The sequence below is a fragment of the Panthera tigris genome, chromosome X, assembly GCF_018350195.1.
Source record: "Panthera tigris isolate Pti1 chromosome X, P.tigris_Pti1_mat1.1, whole genome shotgun sequence".
Lineage (NCBI taxonomy): Eukaryota > Metazoa > Chordata > Mammalia > Carnivora > Felidae > Panthera > Panthera tigris.
In genome coordinates, this window is record NC_056677.1 from 41,135,788 (window position 1) to 41,159,631 (window position 23,844).

General features: G+C 43.6%; 1 protein-coding gene across 5 annotated transcripts in view; it reads right to left on the minus strand.

Moving 5' to 3' along the window:
* Positions 1–5,801, minus strand: part of ZNF41 (zinc finger protein 41) — a 45,871-nt gene extending 40,070 nt beyond the window's left edge. For 3 of the 5 annotated variants that reach the window (XM_007081605.3, XM_015537317.2, XM_042974561.1), the window contains exon 1: positions 5,452–5,801. The gene's annotated coding sequence lies outside the window, so the exon portion shown is untranslated. The other 2 variants (XM_007081607.3, XM_007081606.3) reach the window with 2 other exon arrangements.
* Positions 5,802–23,844: the final 18,043 nt, after the last annotated feature.

Here is a 23,844-nt window from a genome sequence, read left to right on the forward strand (position 1 = left end):
CAGATTCTGTGTCTCCCTCTCTCTGACCCTCCCCCGTTCATGCTCTGTCTCTCTCTGTCTCAAAAATAAATAAACGTTAAAAAAAAAAAATTAAAAAAAAAAAAGAAAAAAAACATTTTTAAAAAAAGCATCTGACACAATTCGGGAGCCATTCCTAATAAAAATACAAATTAAAATGGGAACATAAAAAGCTACTTAAATATTATAATGGCTACCAAAAAGTCACCAGAAAACATTAGGCTAAAGAATGCCCAGATCATAAGACTTAATATCATTAGGATGGTAATATTCTTCAAAACGATGTTCAGGTACAACATGGCCCCTGTCAAAATCCAAGCTGGAATTTGTACAGAGGGTGATAAGTGGATCTTAAAATTCATATGGAAACGCAAGGGACCCTGAATAGCCAAAATATTGAATAAGAACATAATTGGAGGACACACATTTCCCTATCTCAAAACTTACTACAGGAGCGCCTGGGTGGCTTAGTCCGTTGAGCGTCCGACTTTGGCTCAGGTCATGATCTCCTGTTCAGCACAGAGCCCACTTCAAATCCTCTGTCTCCCTCTCTCTCTGCACCTCCTCTGCTTTTGCTCTCTTAAAGATAAATAAAACATTTTAAAAAATCTTACTACAAAGCTACACAAATCAATACAGTGTGGTATTGGCAGAAGGGTAGACATATAAATAAATGAAATGGAATTGGGAATTCAGAAATAAACCCTTATATTTACAGTCAATTGATTTTAGACGAGCGCCCCAATATAATTAAATAATTCGTGCTACAAAGTCAACCACCAAGAAAGTGAAAAGATACCCACAAGATGGGAGAAAACAAATGCAAGTCACATAGCTGACAAGGGACTTGCATCCAGAATATATAAAGAATGCTTACAACTCAATAATAAAAAAGATCAAATCACTCAATTACTAATAGGTAAAGGATTTGAACTGATATTCCTTCAAAGAAGATACACAAATGGGCAAAAAACACATGGTCAGTGATTACGGGCTGCTATAATGAACTACCACAGACTGGGCAGTTTAAACAACAAACATTTCTCACAGTGCTGGAGATGGGGAAGTCCAAGATCAAAGCATCAGTAGATCTGGTATCTGGTGAGAACTGCTTCTTGGTTCATAGATGGCCATCTTCTTGCTGTGTCCTCACATGGCAAAAAGGGGGAAAGGACTCTCTGGGGTCTCTTTTATAAGGGTGCTAATCCCATCATGAGAGCTCCACCCTTATGACCTAATCATTTCCCAAAGGCCTAATCTCCTAATACCATCACATTGGGAATTAGGATTTCAACATATGAGTTTTGGGGGGGACCCAAACATTCAGTCCATTGCACACACGAAAAGGTATTCAATATCAGTAGTCATTAGAGACATAGAAATCAAAACCACAATGAGATACCACTTCACACCCACTAGGATGGCTAGAATAAAAGAAGAAAGGGGTGCCTGGGTGGCTCAGTAGGTTGAGCATCTGGGACTCCAGCTCAGGTCATGATCTCACGGTTCGTGAGTTCAAGCCCCACATCGGGCTCACTGCTGTCAGCACAGAGCCTACTTCAGATCTTCTGTCACCCTCTCTCTCTGCCCCTTCCCAACGTGTGCTCTCTCTCAAAAATAAATAAATCTTAAAAAAACACAGTAGAATAAAAGAATACAGTAACAAGTGTTGGTGAGGGTGAGACTAATTGGAACCTTCATACATTCCCAGTGGGGTGTAAAATGGCACAGCCATTTTGAAAAACAGTTTGGCAATGCCACTCCCATTCATTCACTCAACACTTAATGAGTTCCACTCCCAAGAGACATGAAAATGTATGTCCATACAAAAACTTGTACACAAATGTGTACTCAATAACTGTTGAGTGAATGAATAAATGAATGAATGAACACCTTTCACTTTCAAATTAGTAACAAAATAGGGATTCCCTCTATCAAGTATCATTTAACATTGTTCCAAAAGCTCTGGCTAGTGTAAGAGAAGGCAAGGTAATCTGCATAAATATTTGGAAGGAAGAGAGAGTATCATTGTTAATTGGATGGACTGATATTCTATCTAGGAAAACGAAGAGACTATAAAAAGCAACTAGAATTCACATGAGAATCTAATGATTGCATTGGATAAGAAATAAAATACAAAAAAGAAAAAGAAAAATTGACAGATTTTTTTTTTCCTATGGAAATAGAAAAAATATGCTCTTCACCCTGGTGACAAAAACAAATGTAAAATATCTAAGAATGTAATTTTTTTTTTAAGAAAAAGGTGCTGGGTCTATAAGAAGAAAACTATAAAATACTATAGCTTTAATGGTCATTTTGAAACAAAATAAAATGGTCTTAACATTCAAACGGAAGAATAAATGCTAAGAATACCAAAGAAAACAACCAAAAAAGAAAGAAAGAAAAAGAACAGTGAGGGGACTAGCACTGTTGGCTATTAAAGTATTTCTAAAGTCAATACAATTTTTTGAAAGGGAGTAGATACATATATCAGAAGGAAAAATAGAGCTCAGAAACAGTGATATACATTTAAAAGTTTTTGTGACAGGGGCACCTGGGTGGCTCAGTCGGTTGGGCGTCCGACTTCCGTTCAGGTCATGATCCTGTGGTTCATGGGTTCGAGCCCCACATCAGGCTCTGTGCTGACAGCTCGGAGCCTGGAGCCTGCTTCGGATTCTGTGTCTCCCTCTCTCTCTCTGTCCCTCCCCTGCTCATGCTCTGCCTCTCTGTCTCAAAAACAAATAAACATTAAAATAATAATAATAATAAATTATTTAAAAAAATAAAAAAAAAATTTGTGACAAAAGAGGCATTTAATTGAGTTAGAAAAGTATATTCCTTTAATGATTGGTGCTGGCAAATTTCCTATCCAAATGGAAGATACAAACACTGATCTCATCTCACATCACACACCAAATTTCGGTTTGATTGAAATTTAACTTTAAAAATTAAAACAATAAAAATGTTAAATTTAAGGCATATATATATTTATTTTTTTAAGGCATGTATTTATGGAAGCACAAAGCAGGAAGAACTCAGTAGGCAAGACAAGATACTCATAATATGAAAAGGAAAAAGAGAGCTCTAATCAGATGATTATTTTTTTCTATGTGAAGACATCTTTCAAAAATCAAGATATAAAGAGAGATCGAGGGGAAAAAAATCACAGTAAATGACAGAAGGTTAATATTCACAAATTAGAAAGACAAACCACCTGAAGGGAAAAAAGAGCAAGGAATATGAAAACTTTAAAAAAATAGATTTTGGGGCACCTGGGTGGCTCAGTCAGTTAAGCGTCTGAGTCTTGATTCTGGCTCAAGTCATGATGTCACAGTTGGTGGGATGGGGTCCTGCATTGGGCTCTGTGCTGATGGCATGGACCCTGCTTGGGTTCTCTCTCCCTTTCTTTCTGCCCCTTCCCCACTAACTCTCTGTCTTTCTCTCAAAAAAAAAAAACATTAAAAATACATTTCAATGGCCAATAAATACGAGAAGATATTCAACCACTAGTTGCCAGGAAAATGCACATCAAAGTAAAACAAGATACTAGGTACCATTTACTTTACGAAACTAAAGACAAATACCATTCTGTTTGGCCCTCAGAATGGGGAAAATGAAGAAAAGCAGCAATATTCAGTGTAGGAGACGATATTAGAATGAGCCCTTTGAGTATAGTTTAGAAATCAATAACCAAAATGTCAACTCTTGGGGAAACTGAAATCTCCTACCTAAATATGAGGGTCAGAGAGAAAACTGCAACACAAATCAGAAAACGTTAGAAGTAAACTACAGTGAAAATGTTACACATCAAAATGCGTTACATGGAGCTAAAGTGTTCTTAGGGGAAAATTCATCAACTTAATGCTTATATTATAAAAGAAAATGATTGAATGTTAACGAGATAAGCATTCAAGTCAGGAATTTAAAAAGACGCGTGAAAGAAAAAAAAAAAAAAACCAAAGAAGATAAATAATGAAACCAAGGAGAGACATTAATGACTTAGAAGAAAAAGATACAGGAGGCCCAACAAAGTCAAAGTGGGGTTCTGAAACAATCCCATGTCAGTTTCAGACCACCTATCACTGACTGACTCCATGAAGCATCATATCTGATTCCCTTGGCCCCTCTGTCACTAGTCCCAAATAAATGCATCAATGACACCACAGAAACCTTGACCATCCACTCAATAAATCCCATCACACACCTCATAGACCATGCAACACTCACCTCACGGTCGGAATCATTCATTCATTCATTGATTCTTCAATACTCACCCCACAAACTCTCCACCATTTACTCCACAGACCATTTCATTACTCCCTAAAGGCCCTCATCACTCACCCATTGAACTCCAATCAGTCATCTTGCAGACCCCCTATCACTTACCCCACCAACCCGCTATGACTTACCCCTCAGAACTCCCATCATTGTTCCACAGACCTCCATCACTTACTCTACAGACCCCCTCAGTGACCTGTGAGAGTCGTCACCACTCACCCCGTAGACTCCTCATCGCTCACCTCATAGACCTGCCAAGTCACCCCACAGTTCTCCCATCACTCATCCCACAGACTACCCATTTTCCCCGTTGACCCCATCACTCACCCCCAAACCCTTGTCACTCCCTCTACACACCTCCTCCCTAGGGACCTCAGAGAAGCCTCATCATCACTGGCCCTAAAGAGTACCATCACTGCTTACGAAATCCATGTCGTAACAGCCTCATAATCATATCAATTGCTTTACTGGCCCAACTGTGCCGCCTCTGTTACACTCCGTCCCGGGCCCCTAAGTGTTGAAACTACCTCTGAGGGACTCTTCCGTGTCTGGACTTCCCCGTGCACATGCTCAGTGTCAGCTTGGGAGCGGCCGGCCGCCCGCAACCCCACGGGGTGCACTCGCGAGGTGCCAGCGCGTGTGCGCGTGTCGGAGGAGAGGCGGGCTTTCAAGTGTTCTTTAGTGACTTTGTCAGGCAACTAACATGGCTGTCCCCTCGGGAGTGTCTCTACGGGAGTCGCCATCTTGGAAGGGTGGTCATTTCGGTCGCGGGGCCGCCGGGTCCCAGGCCCGATCCACCCCTGCGGGATCTGCCGGGGAGAGCGAGCCGGCCGGAGCGCGCGCTGGGCCGCCGGGACTCCTCCCGCCGCGGGGCCGCATCCTCCCCGGCGGCCGCCCGGGCGCAGGCCCTGCCCAGCGCTCAGGGGGCCCCGCCCTCGGGCCGCATCCCCCCGGGGGGGGGGGAGCCGCGGCGTCTTCAAAAGCCGCTGGGCCACACTCCGTCTCCCGCCGCCCCGTCCCCGCTGGCAAGACACCGCGGAGCGGCAGGCCCAGAGATCGGCCCGCCCCCGCCCCCGCCCCGGCCTCCGCCCCGGCTCCCCCGCTCGGGGGAACGGAAAAGGCCCCGGACGGCCCGGGGCGCCGCGACATGCCCACCTGCCGGCGCTTCTGTCCGCCCCGTCGGCTGAGGGCATCGCCGGGCTCCTCGACTGTCACCGACCCTGGGTGGTTCCCACGGGGTGGGGGGAATAGTACGTGTCAGATTTAGGCCAGGAAGCGGAAGTCGCCCGCAGCGAGAGTTTAACCACTCTGGGCGCGGGGAGCGGAGGTGATTTAGCGCCAGGGACCAAGTGTCTGCGGAGCGACTAATTGCGGGACCTGTGACATCAGTGGTGGGGCATTTCCTCCAGTTTAAAAAAATCGAGGCATCGACCTTCCTGGCCTCCCTATATAAGCATTAAGGCTAAAAAGTACCAAAGATCCGAGTTTTGATTTATTTCCATCCGTGTTCGGTTTCAAGTGCTCATTTGTAAATCCCCCCCCCCTTTTAATCCATGAATTATTGAGAAGTCCATTGTCCAACTTGCAAAACTTCAGGACACACAGGGTAACGGAATGGGTACTTTATGTAGACTGCTGCCCACAGGGAGAACAGCCCAGCCCAGAGTTTCCTGGAGCCTGGGGAGTTTTATAAGAGGAAGGAAACAAAAGCGGCTGAGTGCCAGCTGCACGTATGGTGGGCTTTGGTCCACACGTGTTGAAAGAAATGCTGCCCGGAAGGGGCTGTTTGCGATTTGACTCATCTCAGTCTGTCACATACTCCTCTAAAAATTTAATGACTCCACAGCGGATTTAGAGGGAGTGCAGCAAATTTTACAGTTCCTTACACCGTTTTTCATTTTCCCAAACACCAGGATAATCCAATGTTACTGATTTCTAACCTAATTGCATTGTGATCTGCGAACAGTGTCTGAATGATGTTGAGTGTTTGAAATTTGTTGAAACTTGTCTTAAGGCTCAAGTATGGGCCCAGTTTTCAAAAATGTTTCATCTCTTCATTGAAAAGACGGTTATTTTGGGGCGCCTGGGTGGCTCCGACTTTGACTCAGCTCACGATCTCATGGTTTGTGAGTTTGAGCCCAGTGTATGGCCAGGTGCTGACAGCTCATAGCCTGGAGCCTGCCTTGGATTCTGTGTCTCCTCTTTCTGCCCCTCCCCTGCTTGCGCTCTCTTTCTGTCTTTCAAAAATGAATAAACATAAAAAAAAATTTTTTTAAGAAAAAATGGCTATTTTCCAGTTGTGGCATTTAGCGTATGTGTTTGTTGGCTCAAGCTTGTTAGTTGGGTCTTTAAAAATGTGTTATTTTGTTCACCTGGGTGGCTTAGTCCGTTGAGCCTCTCACTCTTGATTTCCGATCAGGTCACGATCTCAGGGTTCCAGATGGTCCTGTGATGGAGCCCACAGCATGGAGCCTGCTTGGGATTCTCTCCCTCCCCTGTGTGCACATGAGTGCACATGCGCTTGCTCTCTCTCTCTCAAAAATAAATAAATACTTTTTAAAAATGTGTTATTTCCTTCCTGATGACTTTCTTCTTTGTGCGCTGAGTTCCTAGAAAGGAGAGAGATTCTCCCACTGTATTGCTAAGTCAGGTTTTCATTGTGCTAGTCAATTTTTGCTCCCTATATTTTGAAGTTTACTATTAAATTTAGGTAAGGATATTTTGTTGTCGAATAGATACAGCCAAATCACTTTCCCAAAAGACTGTACCATTCCTACTCCCACCAGCAACATATGAGTTCACAGAGGCAAATTTTCTCAGCCCTGGATGTTGATGCTGTCTTTAATGTTTGCCAGTCTGGGGGCTAGTAGTATTTAATTTGCTTTAATTTGCTTTTTCCTGATTACTAGTGCAACTGAGGATCTTTTCCTGTTTGTTGACCACTTAGATTTTCTCTTCTGTAAGTCTTCATATCCTTTGTCCAATTTACTTTGATTTGTGGTTTTCTTATCCGTTTGTAGAAACTCTTTGTGCATTAGGGATATCAACCCTTTGTGAGTTGCATTGTAGTATTTCCCCCTTCACTCTTTTTCTCCTTTGCATTTTATAGGTGTCCTTTGATATGTAATTAGAAAAATGTATTCTCTCGTCAGAAATGTCTACGCTTTCCTTCCTGGCTTCTCTATTTCCTGTCTAGCGTGGTCCTCCTCCTCCGTTCCAGGTAGGCTTAAAAAGATAGTCTTAACATTTATTTGATTTGTATTGCTTTAATTGTTTCTACTTAAACCTTTAATCTAGTTGGAATTTACTGTGGCCTACGGTATGAGGTCAAGGTCAAGCTTTGTTTTTGCTGCGTCAAAAACAAGTCGTGACTTAGATTGGGAGATATTAATTATAAAGACTGTTGCAAAAAGGGAGAAAGCTTCCATTTCAGAAATCTGCAATTATCTCCAAACCAAACAAAAAGGCTTCTCCTTTATAGATAGGGCAAGGGGGAGGCAAGCCGAGCTAAGCAGAATCTGTAAGAGGAGAAGCTGCTTAAGCAGGGGAATGGCCAGTAGAATCTGACTGGAAAGTGCCCACTGTGGTCAGTGGATTCCCACCCAGGAGAGGCTGAGAAGAGGGAGCAGTGCTCCACATGTTCTTGTGTTTTCTCAGGGGCGGGGACGAGCAGAGTTCAGGAGCCTGTAGGAAAGAGAGGAGCTCAACTGAAGTTTGGCTACCAGCATCTTGTTCTGATTAAATCAGTGTTTCTGAGGCAAGGAATGGGAATTTGGAAGGTGTCTGTCCTTGTCATAGGTAAACAACAGGAGCATCCATGAGTCCTAAGTCACGTAGGGAAGGGGCGTTCTTTGCAGTAAGCTGTTTTCCAGGATCACAAGGTTCAGGTAAAATTCAGCAGTAGGAGCCCCTGGGAGGCTCAGTTGGTTGAGCGTCCGGCTTCGGCTCAGGTCATGATCTCACGGTTTGTGAGTTCGAGCCCCACGTCGGGCTCTGTGCTGACAGCTCAGAGCCCGGAGCCTGCTTCGGATTCTGTGTCTCACTCTCTCTCTGCCCCTCTCCTGCTTGCACTCTGTCTCACTCACTCTCTCTCAAAAATAGATAAACATTAAAAAAATAAAATAAAAAAGATATTAAAAAAATTCAGCAGTATCAGCTGGCACTGTTCATGGGACACACTGCCCTGTATCCACTGAATGAAATATCACTTTTGTCATACAACATTGCAAGTATGTTTTGCTTGATCTGAACTCTGTTGTGTCTGTAACCGAATTTCAAAGGATTTTTGTTTCTTGCGAATTTATTTTTCTAAGAACTCTCTGAAGTTTGAGATGGAGTTTCAAAATGAATGTTGGGGTGCCTGGGGGGCTCAGTCCATTAAGCGTCCGACTCTTCGTTTCTGTTCAGGTCATGATGTCATGGTTCGTGTATGCAAACCCTACATCGGGCTCTGTGCTGACAACCCAGAGTCTGCTTGGGATTCTCTCTCTCTCTCTCTCTCTCTCTCAAAATAAATAAACAATACAAAACTATTGGGATTCTGATTGGAGCTTATTACCCTAATATAATAGTTTGGGAAGAGTTACTGTTTTTTATTTCATGTGTCTCTATTTGATTATGTCTTATATACTGCAATGACATTTTGTAGTCTTCTTATAAGTCCATCGTCTTTTTTGGTTAAATTTGTTCTTAGGTATTTACCATACCTTCGTTGTAATTGTCAAGGCTTATGTTGGCTAATCCTATCTGCATACTGTTAGTATAGGATGAAAATACCTATTTTTATAATTTTATCTTGTATCCAGCCCCTTACCAAAACTACCTACCAATTCTGGTAGCTTCTTAGTATAGTCACTAAAGTTTTCTAATTGTACAGTGATATCAGATACAGATAATATTCTCTCTTTTATCCAATATTTGGTGTGATTATTTCTTCTTTTTTCAGCACAGTAGCTCGTGTGGCTCATGTGGCTCTTTAAATTCATTAGGAAACAGACTCTTAATTATAGAGAACAAACTGATGATTACCAGAGGGGAAGGGGTGGGGGATGAGTTAAATAGGTGATGGGGATTAAGGAGTGCACTTGTCATGATGAGTGCCGGGTGATGTATGGGAGTGTTGAATCACCTGAAACTAATATAACACTCTATGTTAACTAACTGGAATTAAAATAAAAACTTTAAAAGCCTAAATAAATAGATAAACAAACAAATAAATTTAAATTTATTTAAGCCAAATAAATTAAAATTCAGTTTCTTAGTTACCTAACCACATTTCAGATGTTCAATAGCTACATATGGCTAGTGGCTACTGTCTTGGGCAGCACTAAATATAAAACATTTCTGGACAGTGGTATTGGACAATGCTGAAATACAGCCTTCAAAATAATGTTGAGGGGCGCCTGGGTGGATCGGTCGGTTAAGCATCCGATATTGGCTCAGGTCATAATCTCATGGTTTGTGGGTTCAAGCTCTGCATTGGGTTCTGTGCTGATAGACCAGAGCCTGGATCCTGCTTCGGATTCTGTATCTCCCTCTCTCTCTGGCCCTCTCCCACTTGCACTCTGTCTCTCTCTGTCTCTCTGTCTCTCTGTCTCTCTCAAAAATAAATAAACATTAAACAAAAATTAAGAAAACAGGGGCGCCTGGGTTGCTCCGTCTATTAAGCGGCCAAATTCGGCTCAGGTCATGATCTCACGGTCCGTGGCTGCTTCAGAGTCTGTGTCGCCCTCTCTCTCTCTGCCCCTCCCCCATTTGCACTCTGTCTCTTTCTGCCTTTCAAAAATGAATAAATGCTAAAAAAATAAAAAATAAAAAAATTAAGAAAACAAAAACAAACCCAAAATAATGTTGAATAATACATGTAGTAGAGAACATCCCTATCTTGTTGCCAATTTTAATGGAAATAATTTAAACATTTTACCATTTAGTATAAAGTTTTCAGGTGATTTTTGGAAAATGGTTGTGTTAATTTTAAGTAGTTTCCTTCTATTGCTATTTTGAGTTTTTAATCATTCATGTAATGGCCACTGAATTGTACCATATACTTTTGAAATATTAATAGCATTATATAGCTTTTCTAAAGTATTGATGTAATGAATTATGTTGACCGACTTATAAATATTAAACCATACTAGCATTTCTAGAATCATCTTCTTTTTAATTTTTTTTATTTGAGAGAGAGAGGGGGAGAGAGAGAGAGAGAGAGAGAGAGAGTGTGTGTGTGTGTGTGCAAGCTGGGGAGAGAGGCAGAGAGAGAGAGAGAGAGAGACACACACACACACACACAATCTCAAGCAAGCTCCACACTGAGCGCAGAGCCCGACATAGGTAGGACTCGATCCTATGACTGTGGGATCATGACCTGAGCCAAAGCAAGAGTCCAAATTTTGGCTCAGGCCATGATCTCATGGTTCATGAGTTCGAGCCCCATGTCAGGCTCTGTGCTGATCTCTCGAAGCCTGGAGCCTGCCTCCAATTCTGCATCTTCCTCTCCTTCTGCCCCTCCCCTACTCACGCTCTGTCTCTCCCTCTCAAAAACAAACAAACATTAAAAAAATAAGCTGAGTAGTTTTATAACTGTTTTTTGGTTTTAGGACTCTGACAGCCTTTCTTCACGTTATTCTATCTTTGTCCCTTTTGGTCCACACTGGCAGTGTTTCTGACGGTCTAACATTCTCAAAAACCTTGCAGGTCTCCCGTGTATGTCACAGGGATTCACATCATTAGAGAAGAGGAACGTCCACAGGTTTTTCTTCATTAATCCCCTCTCTACTCCTGGCTTCTGCTGTGAAGGTTGAGGGGCTCCATGAATCACACGCTTAATCTCTTCAGTACTAGCAGAAGGTTGTATGGCCACACCCTTGGCCCCATCTCCAGAACATGCTTTCCTGACAGTGAATCTCCTAATTTTAGCACCTTCTGCAATCTTGATAGGCTGAGGATTTCCTAAATCATCAAGTGCTGGCTCCTTTTTACTTAGTAGTTCTTCCTTCAGTTTCTCTCCTCTCACTTTTTACTATAAGCAGCAAGTAAAAACCAGGCTGCACCTTCAACACTTTGCTTAAAAATTTCCTCAACCAGGGGTGCCTGGGTGGCTCAGTCGGTTGAGTGACCGACCTCGGCTCAGGTCGCAATCTCACGGTTTCTGAGTTCAAGCCCCGCATCGGGCTCTGTGCTGACAGCTTGGAACCTGCCTCGGATTCTGTCTCCCTCTCTCCCTGCCCCTCCCCTGCTCACACTCTGTGTGTGTGTGTCTCTCTCTCTCAAAAAGAAATAAACATTAAAATTTTTTAAATTTCCTCAGCTAATAAAACTCAACACCCAAAACCGAATAATCCCGTTAAAAAATGGGCAGAAGACATGAATAGACATTTTTCCAAAGACATCCAGATGGCTAACAGACACATGAAAAGATGCTCCCCATCACTCATCATCAGGGAAATGCAAATCAAAGCCACGATGAGCTACCACCTCACACCTGTCAGAATGGCTAAAGTCAACACAAGAAACAACAGGTGTTGGCAAGGATGTGGACAAAGGGGAATTCCTCGTGGTAGGAATGCAAACTGGTGCAGCCATTCTGGAAAACAGTATGGGGATTTCTGAAAAGGTTACAAATAGAACTACCCTCCAAGCCATCAATGTCACTACTAGGTATTTACCCAAAGGACACAAAAATACTGATTCGAAGGGGTATATGCACCTTGATGTTTATAGCAGCATTATCAACAATAGCCACATTATGGAAAGAGCCCAAATGGCCATCGACTGGTGAATGGACAAAGAAGTGGTAAATATGTACAATGGAATATTACGCAGCCATAAAAAGAACAAAATCTTGCCATTTGCAGCAACGTGGATGGAGCCAGAAAGTATAGTGCTAAGTGAAATAAGTTAATCAGAGAAAAACAAATACCGTATGATTTCACTCATATGTGAAATTTAAGAAACAAAACAAATGAACATAGGGGGAAAAAGAGAGGCAAGCTAAGAAACAGACTCTTAACTATAGAGAACAAGCTGAGGGTTACTGGAGGGGAGGTGGGTGAGGGGAATGGGTTAAACAGGTGATGGGGATGAAGGAGGGCACATGTTGTGATGGGCACCACGTGTTGTATGTAAGTGATGAATCACTAAATTCTACGCCTGAAACTAATATTGCACTGGATGCTAACAAGCTGGGGGTTAATAAAAACTTGGGGGCAAAAATCTCCTCAGCTCAATATCCAAGTTCATTGCTTATAAGTTCTGCTTTCCATATCACTTTAGGACACAATTAAGCTACATTTTCTGTTATGATATAACAAGAATCGCTTTTCTTCCAGTTTCCAATAACATGTTCCACATTTCCTTCAGAGCCCTCATGAACAGCACCTTTAATGCTCATATTTATGCCAATATTTTATTTAATATATAATATATACTGTATTATATTAACATACATTATATCAATATACATTATATATTATAATATATATTAATATACATCATATATTAATATATTATACTATATTATATATTGTATATATTGTCTAAGACAATATAAGATTTTCCACCATGCTCCTCACTTCTGAGCCCTCACCAGCAGCACCTTCAGCACCTATATTTCCACCAGCGGTCTGTTTTAGGCAACCTAGGCCTTTTCTGTCCTGCTTTTTAACATTATTCCAGCCTCTTTTACCCAATTACCCCATTCTGGAGCCACTTTTGCATTTTTAGAAATCTGGTATAGTTATACCATCCTTCCAGTACCAAACTCTGTTTCCTATTGTGGCTGGGACAAGTCACCACAAAGCTGGGTGGCTTAAAACAACAGATATTTATAATCTCACAGTTCTGGAGGCCAGAAGTCCCAAATCAGGATCACTGGGCCAAGATCAAGGTGCTGGCAGGGTCATGCTCCCTCTGGGAGCTCTAAGGGAAAATTCACTCCTTGCTCTTTCCAGCTTCTGGTGGCTTCTGGCATTCCTTGGCTTGTGGCCCCATCACTCCAATATCTGCCTACATGGTCACATTTTCTTCTCTTTGTGTGATCTGCCTTTGCCTCCGTCTTAGAAAGGCACTTTCCACTGCAATTAGGGCCCACCTGGATAGTTCAGGAGAATCTCTTTATTGCAAATCCTTCATCACATCTGCAAAGTCCTTTCATGGTAACATTCACAGGTTTCCGGGGTTAGAACATGGGTTTCTTTCAGGGAGACATAACTCAGCCTACCTCAATAAGGAAAGAGAATGTCCAGATAATAGTAGGTAAATAGAGCCAAGAGTTCTCAGAAACAGGTTGCCATAATTTTTAGCACTATGCAAAAACAACAGAAGAGGGAGCTCTGACATTTAAGAAGCTAACCCTGAACCCCACCTCCCTCCAAAAGTTAAGGAAGATCAATTTTGTATAAAGACCTACAACAGTGTTCAGAGGGGAAATCCCATACAATGTTGCTAGAAGGCTAAAGAATCAGGGGCAGAATACCATCCCTAGAGACAACAAAAGCACGCCAAAAACACATGCTAACAGAACAGATCGAAGCTATCGCCAGCTATTTTGAACAAGCTAAGAGACATTAAGAAAATGACGGAAGGGGGCGCCTGGCTGGCTCAGTCGGTGGAGTGTGCCACTCTTGATCTCGGGTTGTGGGACTGAGCCCCGTGTTGGGTATAGAGATTACTTGAAAATAAAATCTTTCAAAAAAAGAGGAAACGGTGTAAGATAATGGAGAACATAAAATAAGTACTAGAAAAATTCAGAAATGACTTGATAGATCTCAGGAAATATTTGGAAATAAAAGAAAAAGATCATTTGAGGATAGAAGATTAAACTACAAGGAACACAAAGCAAATACACACAACACATGATGGCTTAAGAGAAGTAGAAGGTGACAAGCAGGAACGTGTTTCTTCAAATAAAAAAGAAAAAGATTTGAGAACAAATGACAAACATCAAGTTAGAAAGAGACAATCTAATTGTTACACCATCAGAGTCCCTGAACAAGAAAACCAGATCGGGGCGCCTGGGTGGCTCAGTCGGTTAAGTGTCCGACTTCGGCTCAGGTCATGATCTCACGGTTTGTGGGTTCGAGCCCCGCATCGGGTTCTGTGCTGAAAGCTCAGAACCTGGAGCCTGTTTCAGATTCTGTGTCCCCCTCCTCTCCCCCCCACCCCTCCCCCACTTGCCCTCTGTGTCTCTTTCTCTCTCTCAAAAGTAAATAAACATAAAAAAAAAAAGAAAAGAAAACCAGATTAAGGGAACAAAAGAAATACTGAAAACTATAATTCCATAAAACTTTCTGGAATAAAAGAGCCCCTGCATACTGAAAGAGCATGCCAGATTTTCTTCTGCTTCTGACTCAGAGTCACAGGGACCAGATTTACCCTCTCACCTGAAACAAATGAAGTGAGCTCTACGGACATCTCAGCCCGGATAGAGTTTCCCATCACAGCCCTGAGAGGGGAATCCAGGCAGAGCCCGGTGCTCTCCCTGAGTTAAGGAGATGGACTCGGGAGTCCAAGGAGACCAAGGCAGCTGGAGTTCAAGGACAGGGTACTAGAGAGGAGAAAGCTGCACAGAGTTGAAAAGAGCTGAGCTGTAGAGGTCTGTAGAGGGTCCCGCTTGAGCCTTCGGCTAAATACTCCTCAGCTCTTGCATGTGAGGAAACCACCCAAGGCTGGGCAAAGAACCACCAGAAATGATTAGAGGGAATAATCCTTGGAGTTTGCAGAGGGCTGGCAGAAGTTCCTGATCTCACTAGATAGAGTGGAAAGCCTCATAATTTACAGAGGAGCAAGTAGACGATTGAGGAGGCCAGCAGTGGAGACCAAATTAGCCCTAGACTAAATGCTGCTCTGCTCGTGCCCAATATGGCTTAAAAGCCAGACCCAGAAGAATCAAACTGTTCCCAGACAAATGAATTGTGTCTTAGAAGAAAGCTGAACAATATTCATAGGAATACAAAAATATCCAGCCCCAAGCAAGATAAAAATCACAATGCCTGCCACCTAGTAAAAAATAACCAGGCATCCAGTGAACCAGGAGACATGATACATAATTTTGAGAAAAATAAATCGATTCGAATTGACCCAGAAATGATAGAGAATCTGAATCAATAGTGAAGAACATTAAAACGGTCCTTATAACTCTATTCCAAATGTTCAGAAGCCTAGATTAAGCATATTAAGGCCCAAATAGAACTTCTGGAGATTAAAGCTATAAAATGTGAAATGAAAAATGCATGGATGGAAAAAAACAAAGAAAAAGAAAAAAAATGCACGGACAGGATTAACAACAGATTAGACATTGCAGAAGAAAAGATTCATGTATTCGAAGGCATAGTGATGGAAACTATCCAAACTGAAAGGAAAAAGAACTGAAAAATGAGCATATCCATCCAGAGTGAACACCACTACGTCATACCCTCGTAAGTGATTGCACTTTAAAATAAAGAAAAAGAGAAAAAAATCTTTGAGCAGCTAGAAAAGAAAAAGAGCAAGTGATAGATCAGGGTAAGAAAATTAGATCATCACACTTTGACAGCAGGATCAAAGAAAATGTGAGCCAAGAACTTTATACCAAGAAAAGCTGTTTTTCAACAAAATGTTATCAACATGCAAAAACTGAAGGAATATTGTCCTCATCGTTCCTTTCTGAGGAATCTATGAAAGAACAAGCTTCAGAAAACCACAATGACCCAGGAGTCTTTGACCTAAGGTACAGTAAGTACTGAACGAAGGAGTAAGACTAAATAGTAGTTCAAACGGAGAGGTGAGTATGTAGCGGCTCAGGTAGTGTAGATAAAAACGCAACCACGAAAATAATTGGGGGAGGGGCGCCTGGGTGGCTCGGTCAGTTGGGCATCTGACTTCGGCTCAGGTCATGATCTCACAGTTCCTGAGTTCGAGCCCCACGTCGGGCTCTGTGCTGATGGCTCAGAGCCTGGAGCCTGCTTCGGGTTCTGTGTCTCCCTCTGTCTCTGCCCCTCCCCTGCTCACACTCTGTCTCTCTCTCCCTCTCTCTCTCTCTCAAAAATAAATAAACATTAAAAAAATAAAAACAATTGGGAAAGAATATGCTCATGTCTTTAAACTATTCGTGGTAATTAAATCAGTGGTGCAATTAGTATTGTTTTTCTGAGACTGGACAGCACGCACTAGCAAGCCTGAGCCCGTCCTCCGAAAGTCCTGTTCACAAGGTTTGCCCCTGGCTGGAGTCTCATAACTTGGATTTCGGGAGGTTTCCCACCATTCCCTGACTGATAGGGATGGCTCACGATGTGCACCATGACTGTGCAAACAGTGTGATGTATGTCAAACATCTGCTTTCGTGCTGGGAATCTGGAATATTGGTACGTGCTTGGCAGAGGGTGCCTAGTGACTAAGTCCCAAGAATAACTAATCTTGGGCACTGGGTCTCTAATGGGGCTTCTCCGGGCAGAAACATGTATGGCTGCATTTTTGTTTCTGGGGAACAGCAATCTGTGTGTGACCCCTCGTGGGAGGAAGACAGTTTTGTTTTGTTTTTCCCTTGCAGATCCTACCACATAGTTACATGCTGTTATCAAGCTTAGCCATGGGTACAACTATATCCCCGAGTCCTATGAGTCCTTTTAGCTAATCACCGGATGTGGTGGCAGCAGTGGGACTCACTGAAAATTTAGGAAAATGGAACGGGGGTGGGGATGACAAAATCCTGGTGTCTCGGTGGCTGTGGAGTGACCTACAGTATTAAACAGTAACAGGGCTGCACTTGGCTCTGTTGGCTCTCTTGGCTACTCTTGGTCCTGCTGGCTAAAGGGAGGAAAAAGAACAACTCAGAAGGTGGCTTTGGTTTTCGTTCTGTCCTCCAAGTAGAGGAGAAAGGCCCCGAATATCCCTCCCCCACACACAAAATGAGCTTTGCATGAGTTAAAGACAAGGAGGGGAAAGAATCCCCAAATTCCTGCAGGCGGATTTTTGGGTGGACGGAAAATGTTTAGTCCTGTCTTGCTCTCTCCTCCAACTGGAAGAAAAACAGCTAAATTGGATCCGAGGGCTGCAGCAAGGCTTTAGATAAGCCAGAGGGACAAAAAGGGCAAAAGAAACAAACAAACAAAAAAAGAACAAAAAAACATGCCAGCCTTTTCTTTGGCTTAGCAGCTGCCCCTCCTGACTGGGCTGCAAGGATCTCCTCCTGGCAGCTGTAATGTTAACCCTGTAAATGCTGATTTTACAAGCTGGGGGTTTGAGGAAAAAAGAGGGATTTTTCCAAAGACCTTGGGTTCTGGGGCTACCGCATGGTGGTGGGGGAGGGGGATCTGATAACAATTGATGAAGACATTAGACGTTTCATCAGTGCTAGGCAGGTAGAGGAAAGCCATAAATGAAACAAAAAGTGTTGATGGATCACACCCCCCTCGTTTGTCTTGCCTGTGGGCAGATCGCAGTTTAAAGTCTGAGTACTGGAGACAGAACAAGACTGTGGAAAAAGGGAGGATGTGAAAAGAGGCAATCTCCACATAGGACACTTCAGGGGAGGGGGGCGGGGGCGGGGGGCGCCTGGGTAGCTCAGTAGGTTAAGCGACCAGCTCGGATCATGATCTCACAGTTCGTGGGTTCAAGCCCTGCATCGGGCTTTGTGAGGGAGGCACAGAGCCTTGGGATTCTCTCTCTCCCTCTCTCTCTTGCTCGTGCTTGCTCTCTCTCTTTCAAAAATAAACATAAAAAAAAAAAAAAAAGAAATGGCACTTCAGGAGATTTAAAACTCAGCTTTTAGTGTGCTGGTGTCCCAGCCCCAAACACGTATGTTTGTATGTTTGAGGGGGTCTGTTTGGACTCTAAAAAATTGACAAAATAAAAAGAGCAACTGGGAAAGCATTGCTTGGCACTGGGACTTGGGAACACAGCTGTCCCCTTCCTTGTCTGGGCTTTGCTGCTCCTGAAGAAAGGCTGCTGGCTTAAAAAAAAAAAAAAAAAATCCTGGACTCCCCAGATCCTAATTGCCTGGGCCCGACTCTGAGCTGAAAGCTGATACTGGCTTCTGCAGCTGTTTTCAGCCCGTCCATGAGTTGTACAGGACTGCAAGCATATCTCAAAGAAAAGAACTCAGATTCTGGACCGGTCGCCTATTTAAGACAGCCTCTGTGGGGCCATAAGCTATGAAAATATCGTAGAGGGGCGCCTGGGTGGCTCAGTCGGTTGAGCATCCGACTTCGGCTCAGGTCATGGTCTCACGGTTCGAGGGTTCGAGTCGCGGCGCGGTGGCCTCTCTGCTGACAGCCTCTCAGCACCTCCTCCCCCTGCCCCTCCCCCCCTTGCACTCTCCCCAAAATAAATAAATATTTAAAAAAAAGAAAGAAAATATTGTGGATGCCAAGTGAGTAGGATATTTGAGCTTTTTTTATTATGTGTTTTTTATTATTGAACTAGGGTTGACACACGATATTATATTAGCTTCAGGTGGACAGCGTCGTGATTTGGCACTTCTATACATGGTGTGATGCTCGCCATGGTGTGAGCATAAGTATGGGCACCATCTGTCGCCGTATAGCGTTACTGCACTTTATTGACTATATTCTCCACGCTGTACTTTTCATCCCTGTGACTTATTTAATTAAAAAAATTTTTTTAATGTTTATTTATCTTTGAGAGACAGAGACAGAGAAAAAACATGAGTGGGGGAGGGGCAGAGAGAGAGGCAGACACAGAATCCGAAGCAGGCTCCAGGCTCCGAGCTGTCAGCACAGAGCCCGATGCAGGGCTCAAACCCACGAACTGTGAGATCATGACCTGAGCCGAAGCTGGAGGCTTAACCGACTGAGCCACCCAGGCACCCCGTGACTCATTTATTTTATAACTGGTAGTGTATATTTATTCACCCCCTTGACTTATTTCACCCATCCTCCACCCCTCCCCTCTGAAAACTGCCAATTTTTCTCAAGAAATGCAGAAACAAAGAAAGCCAACAAAAAAATCAGAAACAGACCCATGAATATATTGGAAAATCATACAGATGCCGACAGGAGACAGCTTGTTCTCAGATTGGCTTCAGATTACTGATATGGGGACTAACTGTGAGGGAACACACAGGAAATGTAACCCTTCACCCACTCCCTACAGATGAGACTCCCGACCCTCTCTTGGAGATGTCTCACTGCTGTTAACTTGCAGTCTTCAAAGTTCTAGATTCCTCGCAGTTTGTAGCCCTGAATTGATAGCCTGACTCTCTTTTCTTCATCTCCCTCTTGCTACACATGCATTTGCCAGCCGTTTGCTTATCAAATGCAGCTGTCCCCAGCATTTTTTTTCTAGGCTGTTCACTGGGAACACGATCGGGACCAAAAGAGTGGGAGTTATGTAAACCCATTTTGGAAAAAAAAAAAAAAGAAAATGAAAGTTGAGAATTTCTCCTGACCAGTTCCTGGACGTGATGCATCTTTCTGGTTAAACTGTATAACAATGTTTTTCTTGGGAAAATGATTCTGTCCTTGTTGCACGCAACCCTTCCAGACAAATAAGGTCTGGTGGAGAATAAAATGCTTGGGAAATGTAAGCTTAGGTCACCGAGTGAGACACACTGATGGTGTAACCATGGAGAAATAAGGAAATATCCGGGGAGGAGCCAGGGAGTACAGAGGGCATTAGCGCCCTTGGCCTTTCTGAAGTGTTCCTGGAAGCTTCCCCTCTTCCGGAAGAAAAATGCCCCCTTGGTGTTTCATTTCCAAGCTGCCGTGAGCACCTTGAATGCAAAGTGACTGCTGAGCCCAAGTCACATCTGCCAGGGTGCTGACACCTCCAGATGTTGTCCACACTCATGAAAAGGCGGACATACGGGGGGCGCCTGGGTAGTTCAGTCGGTTGAGCGTCCGACTTCGGCTCAGGTCATGATCTCGCGGTTCGTGAGTTCGAGCCCCACATCGGGCTCTGTGCTGACAGCTCAGAGCCTGGAGCCTGTTTCAGATTCTGTGTCTCCCTCTCTCTCGGCCCCTCCCCCGCTCATGTTCTGTCTCTCTCTGTGTCAAAAATAAATAAACATTAAAAAAAATTTTTAAAAAAAGAAAAGGCGGACATACGTCTCAGGCATATGTCTCAGGCAAGCAGAACCGACGGAGTCTGGCTTGCCTTCAGGCAGTCTCTCTGGAACTAAGAGCTAAATGTAATTCTGTGGTTTGGACTGGGTGGGAGGCCACACTGGGGACCTGTTAACCCATACCTCCTGACTATTGTCTGTCCTGCTCGGGGTGGGGGGGGGCCCTAACAAGTGTAAACTGTTTCCTGGGGTGCCACGTGTGCCCTCTGGATTGCACTTCCTGTGTGTGCACCGACTAGCCCGACACTGTCTTGGCCTGGAAGGCTTTCAGATCAGCTTCCGCTTCCCCACCAGGCTATGCTGTGTCTGAATGGACGCCGTGAGCCAGGTCAAAAAGGATTAAAATAGAAATGTAAGGAGGAAGCCACCTGGCTTTCTAAGATGGATCTTTATGGTTAATGAGATTTGGGGTTTTTTTTTTAAATTTTTTTAATGTTTATTTATTTTTGAGAGAGAGAGAGAGAGAGAGAGAGAGAGAGAGAGAGAGAATGAGTAGGAGAGGGGTAGAGAGAGAGAGGGAGACACAGGATCTGAAGCAGGCTCCAGGCTCTGAGCTGCCAGCACAGAGCCCCACGCGGGGCTCGAACTTACAAACTGCAAGATCGTGACCTGAGCTGAAGTTGGATGCTTAACCGACTGAGCCACCCAGGCGCCCCTGGGATTTGTTTGAACTGGTGAAATCTAGGACCCCTGGAGTGTATAAATGAGGTCAATACTACAGGCCGGTCTCACCCTGCTGCATGCGGTCCTACTGATAATTTTTCTGTAAACTTGACTTGGCCAAGGGGTTAACACAGCAGGCCTGAGACTGCTATCTTTTGAAAGGCCTGCTTGAGAGGTTGGCACTTGGCTGGGACCTTGGATTTGGGGACTGCTCCCACTACCCTTTAACTGATAAGAACGGTTCACTGTGCCCAGACTGTGCAAACAGCATGGTTTATGCATCATCTGCTTTCCTCTTAAGAGTCTAGAATTTTGGAATGTGCTAGGCAGAGAGTGCCTAGTGACCTGCCCCGCAATAATGGGGCATTGAATCTCTAATGGCTTCCCAGGGCAGAAACATCACATATTCGTCACTGTATTTTCGTTGCTAGGGAATAGTGAGCTGTGCATGACCCATCGTGGGAGGGAGACAGCATAAGGCAGCCTGTGTGCATGGCATCCTTTAGACTCTGCCTATGTCTTTTTCTCTTGTTTTTTTTTTTTTTTTCCTGCGGCAAATCCTTTCTCTGTATTAAAACTTAGCTGTGAATACAACTATATGTTCAAACCTGTGAGTTTTTCTTTCTTTTGAAGTTTATTTATTTATTTTGAGAAAGAGAGAGAGAACCACTGGGGCAAAAACAGACAGAAACAGGGAATCCAAAGCGGGCTCCACGCTGACAGCAGAGAGCCTGATGTGGGGTTCGAACTCATGAACCATGAGATCATGACCTGAGCCAAGGACTGGTGCCCGACCGACTGAGCCACCAAATGTGAGCTGGTCTTGGGAACCCCTAACACAGTGGGATAAAATAAATGAGTAATTAGGGTGTATTCTGTCAGCCCCTGTTATCTTCGAGAACCCTTTATTTTTGATGTGGAAGAAGGAAACACAGATACAATATACAAGAGGTTAAAAACCCAAAAAATCTGTATTCCTGAGTTTAAATTGGAAATATCAGTATGATGTCATAAGATAGTGTATTTAAAATAAGAAGTGTGTGTGTGTGTGTGTGTGTGTGTGTGTGTGTGTGTATGCACTTTCTAGCCCTATCTGCCCAAGAGGCCTAGAAACAGTGAGCAACTCAGTAACTGAGCCAGCCAGGTGCCCCAAACACCTAACAATATCTTTTAAAGCAGAAGACCAAACCACAATGTTTGGGATGTACCCTCGGGCAATAAAACAATAAAGAAATGCAAGAAAATAATTGCTATAAAGTCAGGGTAATGGTTGATGGGTTGGTTCAGTTTGGATGAGGCTTCTGGGGTGAGTGGCAAAGTTGTTTCCTGAATTCGGCAGTGGTTATAAGGACATTTGGTATAATAACCCCTTAAGCTATACTTTTGTATTATATGGCTTTCTCTATCTATATTGTATTTAAATTTTTTTTCAAAGATTTTGTTTTTTTAATGTTTATTTACTTTGAGAGAGAAAGAGAGAGAGAGAGAGAGAGAGAGAGAGCAGGAGAGGGACAGAGAGAAAGGGGGACACAGAATCTGAAATAGGCTTCAGGCTCTGAGCTGTCAGCACAGAGCCCGATGCGGGGCTCAAACCCACGAACCGCGAGATCATGACCTGAGCTGAAGTCGGACGCTTAACCTACTGAGCCACCCAGGCAGCCCTCAAAGATTTTATTTTTTACTAATCTCTACAGCCAACATGGGGCTCGAACTTATAACCCTGAGATCAAGTGTCTCATACTCTACCGACTGAGCCAGCCAGGCGCCACTGTCTTTTATTTTTTAATAAAAATATTTAAGTCCTTGACTATTGTGTTTTTCTCTTAGAGCAGAGAATATTTATATTAAATGCCCAGTTGTCATCCATTTAGATTTCATTTTATGCCTAATTTACAAGAGTCATTTCTTGCTACCATTTCCTTCATTTTGAGGTTTCTGTGCTAAGGTTAGAGAATTTTGTCGAATATTTTTCTCAAGCCCAGAACATTGATGGTAAATTCTCTGTACTCTTGGTCTGAAAATACCTTTATATTGACAGATAGGAATTTTCATACCCATCTTTCAGACAGAGTAAGTGAAAATCACCTTCTTTCTATTTTCACATCTAAAAAGGGGAAGACCTGAAACTGAAACTCGTTAGCTTTACTCAGAATTTCATGGTATTTCCAGTATTTCAGGGTGACTAAAACCTAGAATCGATTTTTACTGTGCTTTGTATATTGTATCTAGCACTGTGGTCTCTATCCAGTGCCTCCACTATATATTCGCCCCGTGAATTCAAAAATTAAAAGAACTGGGGCGCCTGGGTGGCTCAGTCGGTTGAGCGTCCAACTTTGGCTCAGGTCATGATCTCGCGGTTTGTGAGTTCGAGCCCCGCGTCGGGCTCTGGGCTGATGGCTCAGAGCCTGGAGCCTGCTTCCGATTCTGTGTCTCCCTCTCTCTGCCCCTTCCCCGCTCATGCTCTGTCTCTCAAAGATGAATAAACGTTAAAAGACGTTTGTGGGTTTGAGCCCCGCATTGGGCTCTTTTCTATCAGCAGGAAGCTGGCTTCGGATCCTCCCACCCTCCCCCCTCTCTGCCCCTCCCTCACTCGCTCTCTCTCTCTCTCTCTCAAAAGAAATAAACTAAAACAAAAGTTTAAAAAAAAGTATTAATCACACCTGCTTTGCGGGCTCCGTCTGAGACCTGCTGGAAGCCTGGGGGAGCTGCCCAGGTTTGGGGGTGGGGAATTTATCTGCCTTCACCGCTTCAGTTCCGCTGAGGAGATCAAGGAGGCCAAGGCCAAAGCCAGGCCCCAAATCTCAACCAGTAAAGGGCAGAGCCCGGCA